The sequence below is a fragment of the Nyctereutes procyonoides genome, unplaced genomic scaffold (assembly GCF_905146905.1).
Source record: "Nyctereutes procyonoides isolate TBG_1078 unplaced genomic scaffold, NYPRO_anot_genome, whole genome shotgun sequence".
Classification (NCBI taxonomy): domain Eukaryota; kingdom Metazoa; phylum Chordata; class Mammalia; order Carnivora; family Canidae; genus Nyctereutes; species Nyctereutes procyonoides.
This window is the reverse complement of record NW_026575134.1, coordinates 36,407,879-36,423,969: the sequence shown is the minus strand read 5'-3', so window position 1 is coordinate 36,423,969 and position 16,091 is coordinate 36,407,879.

The window sequence follows — 16,091 nt, the reverse complement described above, 5'->3', positions numbered from 1 at the left end:
TTCAAAACATTAAACCTTTTTTTTTAAGCCGAGGAATGTATTTTATAGGGTCTACCCAGGAGAGTTCATTATTGCAAAGCTGGTTGTGGCACCTAAATAATTAACCTATAACCAATACACGTGTGAAATTACTGCCTTAAGCTCGTCTTGTGACTGTTTGCCATTAAATTAGTAGAATAAATAATTTACACCAAAATGTAGGCCTGAATAACACCGTTAAAACTGATAGGACTTATTCATTAATTGTAAGAAATTAGATGAAACACAATTCCCCAAGTGTAAGCTCTCCTGTGGTGTAAGCGGTATGTTAGTTCTATAGTTGCATGAAGGAATAGATGAAAAGCCTGAAATCACTCTGTTGATGCAATATCTAATTGAGTAAGGTGTGTGTAAAGCATTGTACTAAATATACATGGAAGAGAAGGCGAGTGTCTGTGAAGCTTTGAAATGATTAGAAGCAACCCAATGAGAACAAAATTATTTTTGGATAGAAAAAAATAAAATTAGGGATGCCTGGGTGGCTCAGTGGTTGAGTGCCTTCAGCTCCGGACATGATCCTGGGGTCCTGGGATCGAGTCCCCCATTAGGCTCCCTGTGGGGAGCCTGCTTCTCCTTCTGCCTTTGCTTGTGTCTCTGCCTCTCTCTGTGTGTCTCTCATGAATAAATAAATGGAAATCTTAAAAAAAAATAGAATTAGTTATTTTTGTTTTTAGTTTATGACAATGGTTCTTGAACTTTTCTTGGTCTAAAATCATCCAGAGTACTACTCCCAAAGAAAATCTGATTCAGTAAGTCTAGAGTGGGGGTTCCAGAATATTCCTCTTAAACAAGCACTGTAGGTGATCCTGATGCAAGTGGTTGGTGGACCAAATTTTAAGAAGCATAGTTCTGTGCAATTTGGTGGGTTTGACCACTTTGTCAGAGGTCTATCTTGTTTACTTGTATAGCTCCACTACCTAGCTTGGTGCTTCTATTTAATAAATTTAGTTTCTTCAGAACAGAATACGTTGTGCCCAGCTCTGCTCATAAAGTGGTCAATAAGGTAGGTGGAGTTTGACTGGTTGGGTAGAGGGGGCGGTTTTCAACACCTCTCCTCTTAACACATTCTCTGAAAGTGGTTCCTTTGCAATAATTTCAAGGTAATATACTGACATGTTAGTGGGGACTATGATAAAAAGATTAAAAAAAAAAACCAAAACAGTACAAACCAAAAGTTAGAATGTCTGATACCTAATAGAAATAGTGCTCACATGGTGTCTTAATCTGTTTAGGCTGCTATAGCAAAATGCCACAGATTGAGTATCTCAAACAACAAAAATTTAGTTCTGGAGGCTGAGAAGTTCAAGATCAAAGCACCAGGTTGGTTTCATTCTGGTGAGAGCCCTCTTTCTGGCTCATGAGTGCCTCCCTCACATGGTGGAAGGAAAAATTCACATGGTGGAACATATAAAGGAAAGATTCACTTCTGTGTCTCTCCTTTACTCACACACTACTACCACATTCACAACACTTCTGACACCAGTTGTATGGATTTTTTTTTCCCCCTACTCCAACCAATTCTCTGTGACACTAGCTGGGTGTCCTGCAATTCAATCCAATTCTGACACTAATTGGAGTTAGCACAGACTCTACAGGTTCTAAGAGACTGCCCCCCACTTCAGATCCCAATCTCAAGTAGGAGGTCCCCAGGTCACCTACAACTTCTGTCTGACTTGGCTATAAATCAGAGGTTCCCATGAACCCCACCTCCGTTGGATTGGACTACTTGCTAGAACAGACATAGAACTTAGGAAACACTTATTTATGTTTACAAGTTTATTATGTAATAAAGGATATAATACAGGATATGAAAGACCAGCTGGAAGGAGAGATACGCAGGGTGAGGCCGGGAAGTGTCCCAGGTGCAGGAACTTCCGTTCCCATGAAGTTGGGGTGCGCTACCCTCCTGGGACCTGGATGTGTTGGCTAACCTGAAAGCTCTCCAAAACCTGTACTTTCGAGAGTTTAATGAGGATTTCATCACATAAGTATGATAAATCATATTCTCAATCTCCAGCCTTCTCCCCTTCCAGAAGAGTAGAGGGTGGGGCTGAAAGTTCCACGTTTCCCATCATGGTTCGGTCTTTCTGATGGCTGGCCCCCATCCTGAAGCTATCTAGAAGCCCACCTGTGAGTTGCCTCATTAGAACAAAAGACACTCCGATTACCCAGGAGATTCCAAGGCCTTTAGAAGTTCTGTGTCGGGAACCAGGTCAAAGATCAAATATTAGAACAAAAGATGCTCCTAGTGCTCATGTCATTCAGGAATTTACAAAAGCTTTAGGAACTTTCTGTCAGGAACCAGGGGCAGAGACCAACATATGCACTTTCTATTATTTCACAGGGGGCTAGCAAACTTTCCGGGACCCCTTTTACAAAGACACTGATCTCATTCACAAGGACTTGTCTCTCATGACCTAAGAACTTCCTTCAGTCCATAACACTGGACATTAGGAATTTCAACCTATGAATTTGGGGAGGACGGCACAAACATTCAGATCAGAACAGTGAAACGGATAGGAAACAGTTGTGTCGCCTTCTTTTTATTTTGCTTCCTCCTTAGCCAACAGCACTGACCTTATTTCCTGGTCCAGACCCACCCAAGGATGCTCTTCTATTGTTGGAACCAGGGGGTACCCCAGCCTGGTGGATGACACAGTATCAAACAGGTAGTTCTCAGCCTGATGTATTATGTAAAAGATGCTACTCCCTTGTAGCTGGTAACAGGGTTCCTAACTTAGTCTGGGGTGGTCAGGAGCAATACTGTTGAGGAACTGCTGTTTGAGTTGACAATTGAAGTCAGTGAAATTTAGCTAAGCCAAGAGTGTGGGAGGGAAGATGGAGGGGGAGTTGGCAAGGATGGTTTTCATGGCAAGCTGAATGGTGGGGTGACTTTGAAGAAGAAAGCCTAATTTGTGACCAAAGCTGAAAAACCAGTAAGCCTGGATCCTTAGAGAGTGATGGGAGATAGGCTGAAAAGATAAGCAAGGGTCAGACCAAGGAGAACTTTGAAAGTCACTGAAGATTTTCAGGTGAGTGACTAGGCACTTAATAAATACTGTGCTGGAATATCACAATCATCTCAAGATTAATAAATTTCCTTGAACTTTGATATAGCAAACTCTCCTAATTTTCTACCCCTCTCCCTTCTTACTTGCTGAAAGGGCTCCAGTTTGAGTTCCACAATATGGCCAGCCCCAGGTGAATCAAGGTAGGTCTAATACAGTTGCATGTTTTTTCTTCCTGTTTGCCAGCTACTTATTATCCCAGCCTTCTTTGTGTTGAGGAGGGGCTTACATATGGCCTATATCTGGCCAATCAGTTGTATAGGAATGTACACTAAGTGTGTGTATTAGTTTCCTATTGCTGCTGTAACAAAATGCTATAAACTTGGTGCTTTAATGCACAACTGTATTCTTTTCATGTTCTAGAAGCCCATAGTCTGGGATAAGTCTCACTAACATGGAGATATGAGCAGGTTTCTTCCCACTAACAACTCCAGGAGAAAACTGGTTCCTTCACCTTTTCTAGCTTCTGGAGGCCACCTGTGTTCTTGGTTTATGATTCCTTCCTCACATCACTTCAACCTCCCACCAGTCGCTGTATCACCTACTTCTCTTCTGTGTCAAATCTCCTTCTGCCCCCCTCCTGTAGGGACATTGGTGATTACAGTTAGGGCTCACTCAGGTCATCCAGAATAATCTCCATCTCAAGATACTCAATCATGTTTACAAAATCCTTTTGCTATGTAATGTAATATTCACAGGTTCTGAGGACTGAGGCAAAGGTATGGTGGGTATTATTCATCCCACCACAAGGCCTCTGGGTAAGTTTTTACTTCCTGATAATTGGAGAGCCGCTTTTCAGTCTTTCTCTTCCTTGTTAGAAATTTTTGGGAGAGACTTTATTTTTTGTAGACATGGTGTTTTATTACATTTCTTAAAAAAATATTTTTCCAGCTTTAGTGAAGTATGACTGTCAAATAAGAATTGCGTATATTTAGGTTGTAAAATGTGGTTTTTTGGAAAGTGTACAATATGATGATTTTATGTATAGCTAGTGAAATGATTACCACAATCAAGTCAATTAATATATCCATCATCTCACATAGTTATTTTATGTGTGTGTATGTGTGTCTGTGCTGAGGACACTTAAGATTTACTTTCTTAACAACTTTCAGGTATACAGAACAGTACTATTAAGTATGATAACCAGAACTTAATCATCTTATAACAGAAAATTTGTACCCTTTGACCAACATCTATTTTTTCCCCAAACACCAGCCACTAGCAACCACCATTCTACTCTATGGTTCTTTGAGTATGATTTTTTTTTAGATTTCACATACAAGGGATCAATATAGTACTTTTCTTTCTCTGCCTGGCTTATTTACTTAGCATAATGTCCTCCAGCTTCATCCTTGTTGAGGCTTTGATGCCTAGTACTACAGCAGCCATTTTATAACCAGTAAATGACATCTGAGGATAAAACCCCCCCATATGAAGGACGGAAGAGCCTGGGCTCTTGATAGCAATATTGAGCTGCTAAGCAGAACATTGAACACTATGCCTCCAAATGTCCTGTTAGGTAAGATCATCATCTTTTCTGTTTAAGTCACGGTTAGCTGCTATTGTTACTTGCAGCTGAATGTATCCTCAGTGCTCCATTTGACAAATGGAGTTTGGTGCCATTTGCAGCCAGGAAAATGTTATGATCAAGACAGTAACACTGTGAAAATGAAGGGAATCTCATATAAATAGAGTTAGGAAGCCCTGAAGAGGGAGATCTCACACACTACCATTCACAGTAATTAGCGAACCATGCATTCTCCAGCAGCAAGAAGCTTAGTTTATGAACAGCAAGAGGAATGAAGAATTTCTGCTTGCCCGGCAACAGCCCAGCCAATGAGAACTTAGTGGAACAGTCCCTCCCAGATTCTGGCTTTCTCCTTACAGAAGCAACCCCTCTCCTTTGTTCTCCAGACTTGCATATAGTTCACCATAGTTTGCTTGTCTCAAATTGTAATTCCTTTTCTTTTCCCAAGTAAACTCATATAGCTGGTAGAATAACCAGCTCTTTTATATATTTTCTAAGGTGAACGATATTAATTTAGAAACAGAGACTTGCCGGGAAAAGGGGAATGAAGAGAACATATTCAGTTTCAGCCTTTGTATTTTAAAGATTACTTATTAGAAGAAGATTATGAATTTGAGGCTAAGAGAGGTGATAGATTTCTGCAAAATCAACAGCCAAAATTTAGTTTGCAGCCTGGATTACAATTTCATCACCTGGCTCCTGCTTCAGTAATATTTTCCCTAACCCATGAAGCCTCAGAACAAAGGAAAGAGTTTTGAGGGAGGGAAAACGCAAAGAACAAACATGTTAGGCTTTCTTTGAGATGCAGGCTTTAACCAGTTTTCAAGTTCTTGTAACATAATATAATTTAATTGGGAGAGCTCTTGACATTAAGAGGCAAAATTTATATTTAAAAGGCTAGGATCGTGACACAGTCAGGCACTTTAAGGCTGTGGGCAAGGAAAACCAAGAGTAACTGATGGTTGTTATTATACAAGAACAAAGACGTTGATTCTCTAGAATTAAAGGTATTTCAGTGTTTCAGCTTCTCCTGGGGAGAAGTAGGCACCTGAATTTTTTTTCCCCTTGGGACAGCTTTATCCAAATAAAAAACTGTGTTTCATCACCCATAATGAAAAGTGCCCGTCACTCCTTGAACACCATCACATGGTTGGTGGCTGGTGGATAATGGAGCACTGAGTGTCAAGGTGACTGGCTTTCAATGAACACAAAACTAAAAATTATAGACCTGTCATTCCACAGGCAGGCCACAATTAGCTGTCTATGCAACTTGAAATTTCCATTTTGCCAGCTGAGTAATCAGTTGACTGGAGTTTCTCATTTTGGATGCATTTCTAAGCCTTTTGTGTCCTGCTCTTTTAAAAGGTGGATTCTGAAGTAAATAAACAGTGCACTTAATCAGATATATTCTTTTTAGAAACACCCTCTTCCCAAACATATAGGCAAACAACAATATTGCTATAATGGTAACAAAAGTGACGTGAGGAAACAACATAAGCTTTGTGTATTTCATTTAGAGATAGTAAAAGTTCAAGCCAAGAAACAGGAATCACCCCTGAATATCTGGGAGTCCGGGGTTGAGAAAGTGAAACAGATTTTGGCAGCAGGTAACTCGATAAGGTAACCAAGTAAGAAGTAAAATCAGTATTAGAAGTTAAAACTTGGGAATTTCAGTCTTGAAAACAATCACTAACTCAAAACTGTTTGCCTGTTTTCTATCTACAAATTTCTAATTCTATATCTGGCTTCCATCTTTTCTCTACCCTAGTCTTTCAGGGCTAGAAAAAATGATGCCAAAATGGGGCCTATCGAAAAATTGTAATGCAATTTTCATTCGGTTTCTATAAGTGCAGTAAACTCCAGGGCTCTGCAATCTGAGATCAGATTCTAGAGCATTGGATTGAAGATGGCTATTTACCTTCCTTGTCCCTTGCCCGCTGTCCATATTACTCGCTCCCTCCCATGGATGGCCCCTCTCTGAATTTAAATTGCGAAGCCACAAGGACACAAGTGAAGTTGATAATCGATATAAATTGAGGAAAAGATCAGAAGTCTGAGATCAGAAGTCTTTGAGTAAAATTCTCTCTGCAAATCTTGGAAATCTCATGATTTCATATAATTTTCCATCATGGTTTTGATTATTGGTAATGTTAGGCAAGGTTTCGTGGAATAGAAGAAATTTGCCCAATAGAGTAAAAGAACTGAATTTGTATTGTATTGAAATAGGTCCTAACTAGACTGCTGATGGTGGAATATTGACTTTTCTATTGTTTTGAATGACTGAGTGTCATATTTTACTGGGAATTGATTTCTGAGCCTCAGTCAAGGAGTGATTGAATTTGCAATTAGAGTCACTCTGTTGGGTAACTCGGATTATGCAAAGATCCTTCTGAAACAGCAGCTGGGATACAACCTAAGATTGGTGTATGTCTTCTCTTTAATTTCTCTGTCTCTCACACACAATTTTTGGCGAGTATTCAGTTTTTAAAGGACCAAAAAGACCCCTTTTTCATCTCTCCAGAAAAATAATCTAAGGTTATGGGAGACTTGACTATCTGTTTTATAAGAACCTAAATCTTGCAATCGGTTAATATTCTGTCTTCTATTTAAAAAATAGTAAGCTGGGGGATCCCTGGGTGGCTCAGCGGTTTAGTGCCTGTCTTTGGTCCAGAGCGTGATCCTGGAGACCCTGGAGACCCGGGATCAAGTCCCACATCGGGTTTCCTGCATGGCGCCTGATTCTCCCTCTGCCTGTGTCTCTGCCTCTCTCTCTCTCTGTCTCTCATGAATAAATAAACAAAATCTTTAAAAAAAAAATTAAAAAAATAGTAAGCTTTGTCATTGATCCCTAGTGATTAGCATGAAAGGGAAAGGCTTTTCAAAACTAAGATAGAATCTCTCTAATTCCAAAAATGTCCATTTAAGAAATATAAACTGTGAAGATAAGCAAAGGTTATTTTCTCTCTAAAAAAAAAAAAAAAAAAAAAAAAACATTTTCAAATGAACAGAACAAGCAAATGTGGACTTAATTAGGTGGAGTCAGATGGGTATTAATTATTCACCTTTCCAGGGCCAGAATGGTGATGCTCAAGAAATGAAATAAAGCATGCATGCTATTGGCTTCTTTCCTTTCCTTTCTGTAGCTGCTGCTCTGATCTGAACTGACTGAAGATGTGATAGCAGGAGGACAGAATGAAAATTTGCCCTTCCCTTCACAATTGGGGGTAGATTGGTTTTGGAAAGCGTAGTATCCTCCATTGAAATAGAACGTCACTGACTCTCTGCTTTTGACATAATGAACTTTCTTGTTTTTGGAATAGGGCGCATACTTACCGTTTATACCTTAAAAGCAGCTAAATAAATGCCTTAAAAATCGCTAAGTAAACTTTGTCCTCATTTTTTAGAGTTCCATATATTCTAGACTTAGTATTTGGGCAAGAAGCCAAAGTGGCCAATAATTGAAATTGATGATAATCACTTAGAGACTAGGACTGTTTACATTTGCACAGTGTCTTTTACCAGCATTCTTACACATCTGTCCCCTTTCCCGGCTGAGATTGCTTGATGCACATGCAATCTACCAATGAAATAGAGCAAAAAGTGGGCTCAGAAGGAACCTAGGGATAAGGGATTTAGCAAAGGTGGGTTTTAGGCCTGATAGTGATAGTGACTACTTGTTCCATACCTTTCAATATTGATCAAAATGTGTGTGTGTGTGTGTGTGTACATTGGGTGACAAGATGGGGCTGGAAGGGGCGGAGGCAGAAAGGAAACTCACCAACCCTAAGGACAGTGTTTCCAAGAAGTGAGATGCCTCTGTTATCACGTCTACATGCTAATTATACTTGTACTCTACACACTTTTAATTCTTTAGGTAACTTCCTGTTAACTACCTTTTATAGCTGAGGAAACCAAAACCCATGAAGACAAAGTGACTTGTCCCAAATTGGACAGCTTGTCAATAGCAAAGCTGGAGCTAGACTCTAAGCCTCTGACTTTCTGTGTAAGATACATTTTTTTCCCCCTAAATGATTGTTTTAACCATGGGCTCTGAAAATAAGCAATCTATTCAAAGTAGCACTGCATCCCTGTAGCTCTTTTAAAAGTCAAAATAATTATATCATCAGATCCATTACAAATTTCAATCCAGTATAGAAACATATGATTTGTGTATATGTTAATTAAGCTACCTCTTAAATTCCATCACAATAAAGGAAAGAAATTATAGATATACAGCATACGATTCCACTTGCCTTTTAAAACCACGTTTTGCTGAGGGAGAGGTATATAAAGAAAAGAACAGGAGTCAAAAACACCGGATCAACTTGTGCCATGCTGTTTAAGTAGAATTCTTTGGTAAAGCTGGAAACTGTTCAAAGAAATGTGTATTTGTGGCAGAAATTTGTCTTAAACTTGAATCAGTTGATTTTATTTTTAAAAGCAATATTCTTTTTGGTAAAGTCCAGGAATTATGTAACAAAGTGTCCCTCTCTTTGTGAGAGGAGTTAAACCACAGTTTTCTTAAAAGAGTGAAAGATTTATGAAAAATACTGTGAATCACAATAAATATTCCATTTCTATTAAATATGAGGCTTTCAGTCTCTAAATTAAGAGAAACTCCAAAACATCTCCGTCAATATATTTTTTCATAGACTAGTTGCTACACTTGTAAAAATAAATAAATAAATAAAAAGGTAGATGAGTCAGAAACAAACACTATGGAGAAGCTTATTTATAGACAAATATAATGAACAAATTAAACTCCAAATTAGTACAGCTCTAATAATGCATTCTACTTCTGTTCCATATCTCCACTCATTACTATTTTGTAACAGACTTTCTGCCTATTATAACTGGCTGATGCTGCGGTGCTGTTTTTCTGGGGGAAAAGTGGCTTTTCCTCCCCCCACTGGAACAGAGAGGTTCACCAAATTTTATAGCTCAGTTAAACTATTTTTCCACCCCCCGCCCATCACCAGAATCACGCCATTACTATAAATCATCTTAAAATTATATGTACGTGAAGACTGGCCATTTAATGAATGTATTATTCTTTGTTAAGATTATAGGTGGGCCTACATCCCACACTAAAGTGGTCATAAATAATGGAGTGACTGCAAAGTCAGGTTAATATTAAAAAAGCAGAGTTTTGTGGTGCATCTTAAATACCAGCATTCCTAATCCTCTAGTTTGCAAAAAAAAAAAAAAAAAAAAAAAAGACGACAAAAAGTCATGTAGCAGTAGTATATCCCTAAGCTCCCCCCCTCCTACCCCCCAACCCCATTCATCAGGCTAAGTTTTGCGGGGCCTTTTCTTTGCACGAAAATCCTTCTGGTCACATCATGTGCGTGTGTCTGTCACTGGGTCTGAATTGCATGTGAATCACACCTTGAATAGATGGCCCAGAGCGCAGCAGCGAAAATGTGCCCCCTTCTGAATCTGTGGGACTTGTATGAGTTCTCTACTATTTGTGTTTTTGTGCAAGGCCGCTGCTCAGGCGGCCTGGAGCCTTGAATGCTGACAGGCTCCATTAGCATGAATGCTGCTCCCTTATCTCCCCTCGGCCTCCCCCCCACCCCCCCACCCCCGGCTCTTTCTTGTCTGACGGGTCCCTGACACCGTTGACAAGGCTGACACCACCAATCAGCGTCGACTCAGCAAGGTCACCGTCGCGACTTGACTCGTGATTGGCTGCTGCGCTTCAGCGTGTTATTACTGTCTGATTTGATCGGAGGCAGGGGGTGGTCTCCAATCAAACAGAGAAAAGGTCCTAGAGAAGGTAATTAAATCCTGTCAGAGGCAATTATCGGTTCCAGGGCCATGACTCTGGCCCTGAATGCAGATGATCTGAAACTGTATTCTTCTAGAAATTCAAGAGGGCTCCTGGCGTGGTCGGCCCTGGGCATAAAGGAAGCCGCAGGCTTTTCTGCAAACAATGCAGCTCTGTATGGGGAACCTTTCTGTCTGTCTTTCTCCACCCCCCCCCCTTCCTCCCTTTTACCCGCAGACTTCTGTTTGCACCGATCAAAAATTATTCCTTTGCAGGTCACATTCTAATTCATTTAATAGACAGGGGTTTTCCTTGCTTGCACATAAATAGTGACGAGTGTCACCGAGGAACTTCTGCCCCCAGCACGGGCTGGGACCAGGCGCCTTTGTCAAGGCGAAGCGAGGCGTTAGGTGGGAGGACACCAACGTGCGGGGAAGGCCAAGGCCTGGCCCGGCCCGCGCGCCGCGGAGTTTGCTGCTGTGACAGGTCTTGGAAGTTTCTCCAAGGTGGTGCAGTGAGGGCAGCAGGATGCACAGACGGGCTGTCTTTTTTTTTTTTTTTTTTAAAGACAGAAAGCTGCAAGAGATTTTAGTCAGTGACCCAAATGCTTCTTTCTATTTAGGAAAGTTCAGTTTTGAAACTGGTCCTCCCCCCCCCAAAACAAAAACAAAAACAAAAACAAAAACAAACAAAAAAACTCAGAAAGGACTCTTGTGTTTTTCCCTGGGAGGGAAAAGCAAATGCAAACTGCATGGGTGCAACTTGCCTCATCCATGGATGGAGGCCTCCAGTTCTGGTTCCCTGCGGGATTTCTCTTCAACTGCTATTTGCAATTAAGGAAGCCTTGCCAATGTGGTTTTTGCCCAGGAACCTGGCTCTGCAGAGGGAACCTCTCTCCAGAATTGGGTTCTTAATTCCTGGTTCTCAATAGTCCTCAGTTTTGCATGAAAACCATTTGATCTGGGATGAAGGCACATCATAAAGTTTCTATATCCTCACACGTTGGCTTGAACAGGCTTTGTGAACTATTGCGCTTAATAAATGCCAACCTTCCATAAAAATAAATAAATAAGTGCCAACCTTCCAAATGGATAGCTCTGATTTCAACCTTTGTGTTGTGCCAGCCCGGGTGTTATTTTTGTCGAGAATAAGATGTTCAAAACACCATTAAAACAATTTCTGTATTGTTGCTGATGAAACAGTTTAACCACTAGGGTTTCTCCCCAGGGAACAGTTAACTTTCCTCTAATCTTGGTTGTTTTCTTTGTTCCTAAAGCACCATATTCCTTAATATGCCTGACTTTATTTGTTTTGTTGAAACGTAAACAGATGCTTTCATCAAAACATCATTAAAAAAAAGGGGGAAAAAATAAAAAAAATTAAAAAAGGGGTTCCTGCTACTAGTCCATTAATCAGAACGAGGTATCTGGCTAGGAGAGAAATTTGTGGGAGAAGATGTTAATAATAATGAAACTGTTTTGGACTCTGGTTGCCTGGATTAAGACAAAAAAAAAAAAAAATCTTGAGTCCAGATCTGCACACATGACTCTGAAAATGATGTTTAATTCATACCATATTGCGTTTTTGGAACATCAAAGGCTTCATCAACTTCCCTAATAAAGATAAAATCGATATGTAGATAGAAACAAACTGCTCACAAGTCTCGCAGCATTCTTTGGATCATTGGAACCAGGGGTCGCTGCTATTACAGCACTCTTTGGCTTTTTCTCCATTTGAGTGACAACTCTGTTTCACTTGTGAACTAAGACGTTTATTTTTATTTGGCCAGTCATTGTATACATTACTGCACGGTTACACTACTTGGTTTGGTCTGGTTTTCTGTTGAAGCAGTAGCTGTCCACATGAAAACCTCTCTTTTGAAAGGAATCTCCCTCTATGAAGAAAATCAACAAGTTTTGTAAGTAAAATGCAAGGTAAAACATGTGAAATATTTTTCCCAAATAATTAAGGTTAGTACTCCTAAACAAGAAAGAAAGAAAAAAAAAGAACAAAAGAAAGGACAAAAGAGGGGCGCCTGGGTGGCTCAGGGCTTGAGCGTCTGCCTTAGGCTCAGGGTGTGATCCTGGAGTCACTGGATGAGTCCCACATTGGGCTCCCAGCATGGAGCCTACTTCTCCTCCCTCTGCCTGTGTCTCTGTCTCTCTCTCCGTGTCTCTCATGAATAAATAAATAAAATCTTTTTAAAAAAAGAGAAAGAACCAAAGACTGGACCATGTGCCCAGTTTTCTGAGGAGCCCTCTGTACTCAAAGTCTTGTTGCCTTGGATGCATCTTCTAAGCTCCCTCACTGGATGGGGAAATACCTGAGAAAGGGATCCTGTCCTACTCCATCTGGTATGCCCGAAAACCAGTAATTCAAAGACTGGGGTCATTCCACTGACCTTTGTAGGGCACCCAATATTGGCCTCTGTGAGATGTGACCTCTTCCAAGTTGAGATTCTGGAAATCATCAGTGACTATATGGTAACATTATTTAATCAGAGAAGGAGATTAATTACAATGTCCCACTGGGGAGTGGACCCTGATCTGACGGCTGTTACCTCTGTCAAAGTGTTTAATTTCTGCTCTAAATAAAGATGGGAGCTTCTTTGTGTTATTACTTTATTCTGTTAGCATTTCAGCACTAACCATCAGAATTGCTTTAATGCAAAATATCCGAGGTCATTAGAATTATAAAGGTGAGCTGTCTGCATGATGGGTCTTTAAAAGGTTTGTAAACAGGACTCTCCAGGGGATGTTGTGTTGTGTTCAATATTAAAATGTATTTTAATATTTACAATGTTTATGCAACCTTATGTTCAGTTGCTTTGGTCAGCATTGTTGGAATGGGTAAAAAGGATTTGTCTTTTAATCGGTCTTTTCCAGATTTCTATCACCACTGGATGTAGGAATACACAGCCCAAACAAAGCCCATTGGGATACATTTTCAGGGTGGTGCATTTGGGAACAATAATTTATGAACCATAATAGGAGCTGGGCATATAGTTCCCTGCCCAACATCAGAATAAGTGTACCCCACTGATTATTGAGTGCACTGAAATATTTGCATAAATAAGATAAAAACCATCTGCAGTTCTTATTTGTAAGTTGGAATTCCTCAAAAGCAATTGAAAAAAAAAAAAGAAAAGATGACATGAAAATCACTCTTAAGCAATATGTTTTGTGAGAACCATATATTTTTTAAAAGAGGGGTTGGCAGTGAAAAATTAGCTGGGCCTTGGCACAGAGGGAATGAAAAAAATTAACTTTCACTGTTTTGTGATGTTGCTGTGAATTCGCTGTATTGCAAGCTGCATATTCAACCCTCGAGGGATCGGAAAACTTATCATATTTTATTAATTTATTGGCTTTGCGCTGAGGTGTATTGTAAACCAATTTTAAGTACTTCATTTCGGTATTTATTCACTGCTTACTAAAAGAAGCAGCCTTTTCTACAAACCCCAAGGGTTTCCGTAATCAGTTATAATATGCCTTTCCTCAACCTGAGGATATGAAATCTAAATACATTTAAATATTTTATTTGATGTTTCTTAATGGGTGCCACCTTCAGCCCTGATTTGCAAAATTAGGGATATTTTCTTTTCAGCAGCAGCATCAGAGTTGCAGATTCAGATTGAGGATGTTATTGAAGAATGTCCCCTCTTCCTATTTTTAGTAGGTGCCATCTTTTATCCCCTTCTTTTGGAGACAAAAATCTGGAAATGTGGGTAGTGGGTAGAAATGCTAACTTTTTTTTTTTTCAGTTGACCATGGATGTATTTTGTGTTTCTCACTTTCCAGAATTTGTGCTTTATAAATATAAATAAATAAATAAATAAATAAATAAATAAATAAATAAATATTTTGAAGTATAGTTGACATACAATATTGTATTAGTTTCAGATGTACAACATAGGATTTGACAATAATATATGTTATGAAGTGCTCACCACAGTGTTAGTCACCATCTGTCACCAAAGTTATTACAATATTATTGACTATATTCCCTATGTTGTACTTTTCATCCCTGTAACTTATTTATTTTATCACTGGAAGATTGTACCTTTTAATCTCTAGAAATATTAATTTTAGAGTGTGTGTGAAGTTGAGTGGCAAGGTCAGAGAATGGCGGGGAGGAGAGGAGAGCTGTGGTTTGGCACCAGGAGATCTGAAGGCCAAGTGAGGGGAATGAAGAAAAGATGGAAGTGATGAAGGGGAGGGGCTGCTGGGAGAGAGGTGAGATAGGAGTGGAAGGTGGGCCTTAAAAAAAAAAAAAAAAAAAAAGGACACGTCCTTGGTGGGTGGGAAGGATAAAGGGCCCCCGACTGGAAGTCACAGGAGGCTCTTGGTAGTAGATGGGGCTCTGTCCTAATTAGCCCCCAGGAATGTAAGGTCTGATGCACTTTGCTCAGCATCTGCCCCATTTCTTTCCCCTTCCCCCGATTACCAGATAAAATACAGGACACCCAGTTAAATCGAATGTCAGGCAAATACTGAATACTGTTTTATTTATTTATTTTTAAAGATTGTATTTATTTGTTTGTTTGTTTGTTTGTTTATTTATTTAACAGAGAGAAAGAGAGAAGTCAAGCAGGGAGGAGGGACAGAGGGAGAAGTAGACTCCCCACTGAGCTGGGAGCCTGATGCAAGGCTTGATCCCAGGACCCTGGGATCATGACCTGAGCCAAAAGAAGATATATATTTTTTAAAGATTTTATTTATTTATTCTTAAGAGACACAAAGAGAGAGGTCAAGACATAGGCAGAGGGAGAAGTAGGCTCCCTGCAAGAAACTCGAGTGGGACTCAAGGACCCTGGGGATCACTCCTTGAGCCAAAGGTGGATGCTCAACCACTGAGCCACCAAGGCGTACCCCAAAGCAGACTCTTAAGCGACTGAGACACCCAGGTGCTCCTGAATCTATTTTAATAAAAATACATCACAAGTATTGCATGGAACATATTTACACTGAAGGATTATTCCGTGTTTATGTGAGACTCAAATTGTTTTGGTATTGATATTTTCTTTGCTAAACCTCACAGCTCTACCCACTGGACCCCCAGTGACACCTGGAGCCTAGTGCAGGCAGGTGTGCAGGCACCTGCAGGCTCCTAGGCAGGCACCTGCACTAGGCTCCAGGTGTTACACTTCTCCAAACAAGAAGGTCAGTGTCAGCGTCAGGATGAAAATTGCCTCTTGATCCAATTTCTAACTAAGAACTTTGAGGTTAGTTTATTTCTTGCCTCTTACTTCTCTCATCTTTAGATATCACTGTGAATTTTTTCTTCCATGTTCTAATACCTAAATTCCGTCTACTGCACCCCCCGCCAGTATTCATTCCCTTCCTTTCTGTCTCCCAGCTCCTTGCAGAGTATCCCCAGAAGTCCACAGTCCATTGCTGACAAAGCCCTCTTTTTCTAAAGGGAATTGAGTTTCTTAACAGAAACCCTCATCTTCCTAGAAGGTATTACTTCCTCTGTAGCTGTCTTGAGCGGAGGCCACTCTTTCTGAGATACTCCAAGAACTATGGAGCAGGGAGGCAGAGACAACATTCCCATTGTCACTTCCGGGTCCCATGCCCCAAACCTCTGGTTATTTGAGAGCCTATGCCATCTGTCTATACCGTCTTCTTCTCTTTGCTGGCAGCTTCTCATCTCTTTTTCCCTTTCCACAGATAAGAAAGACTTT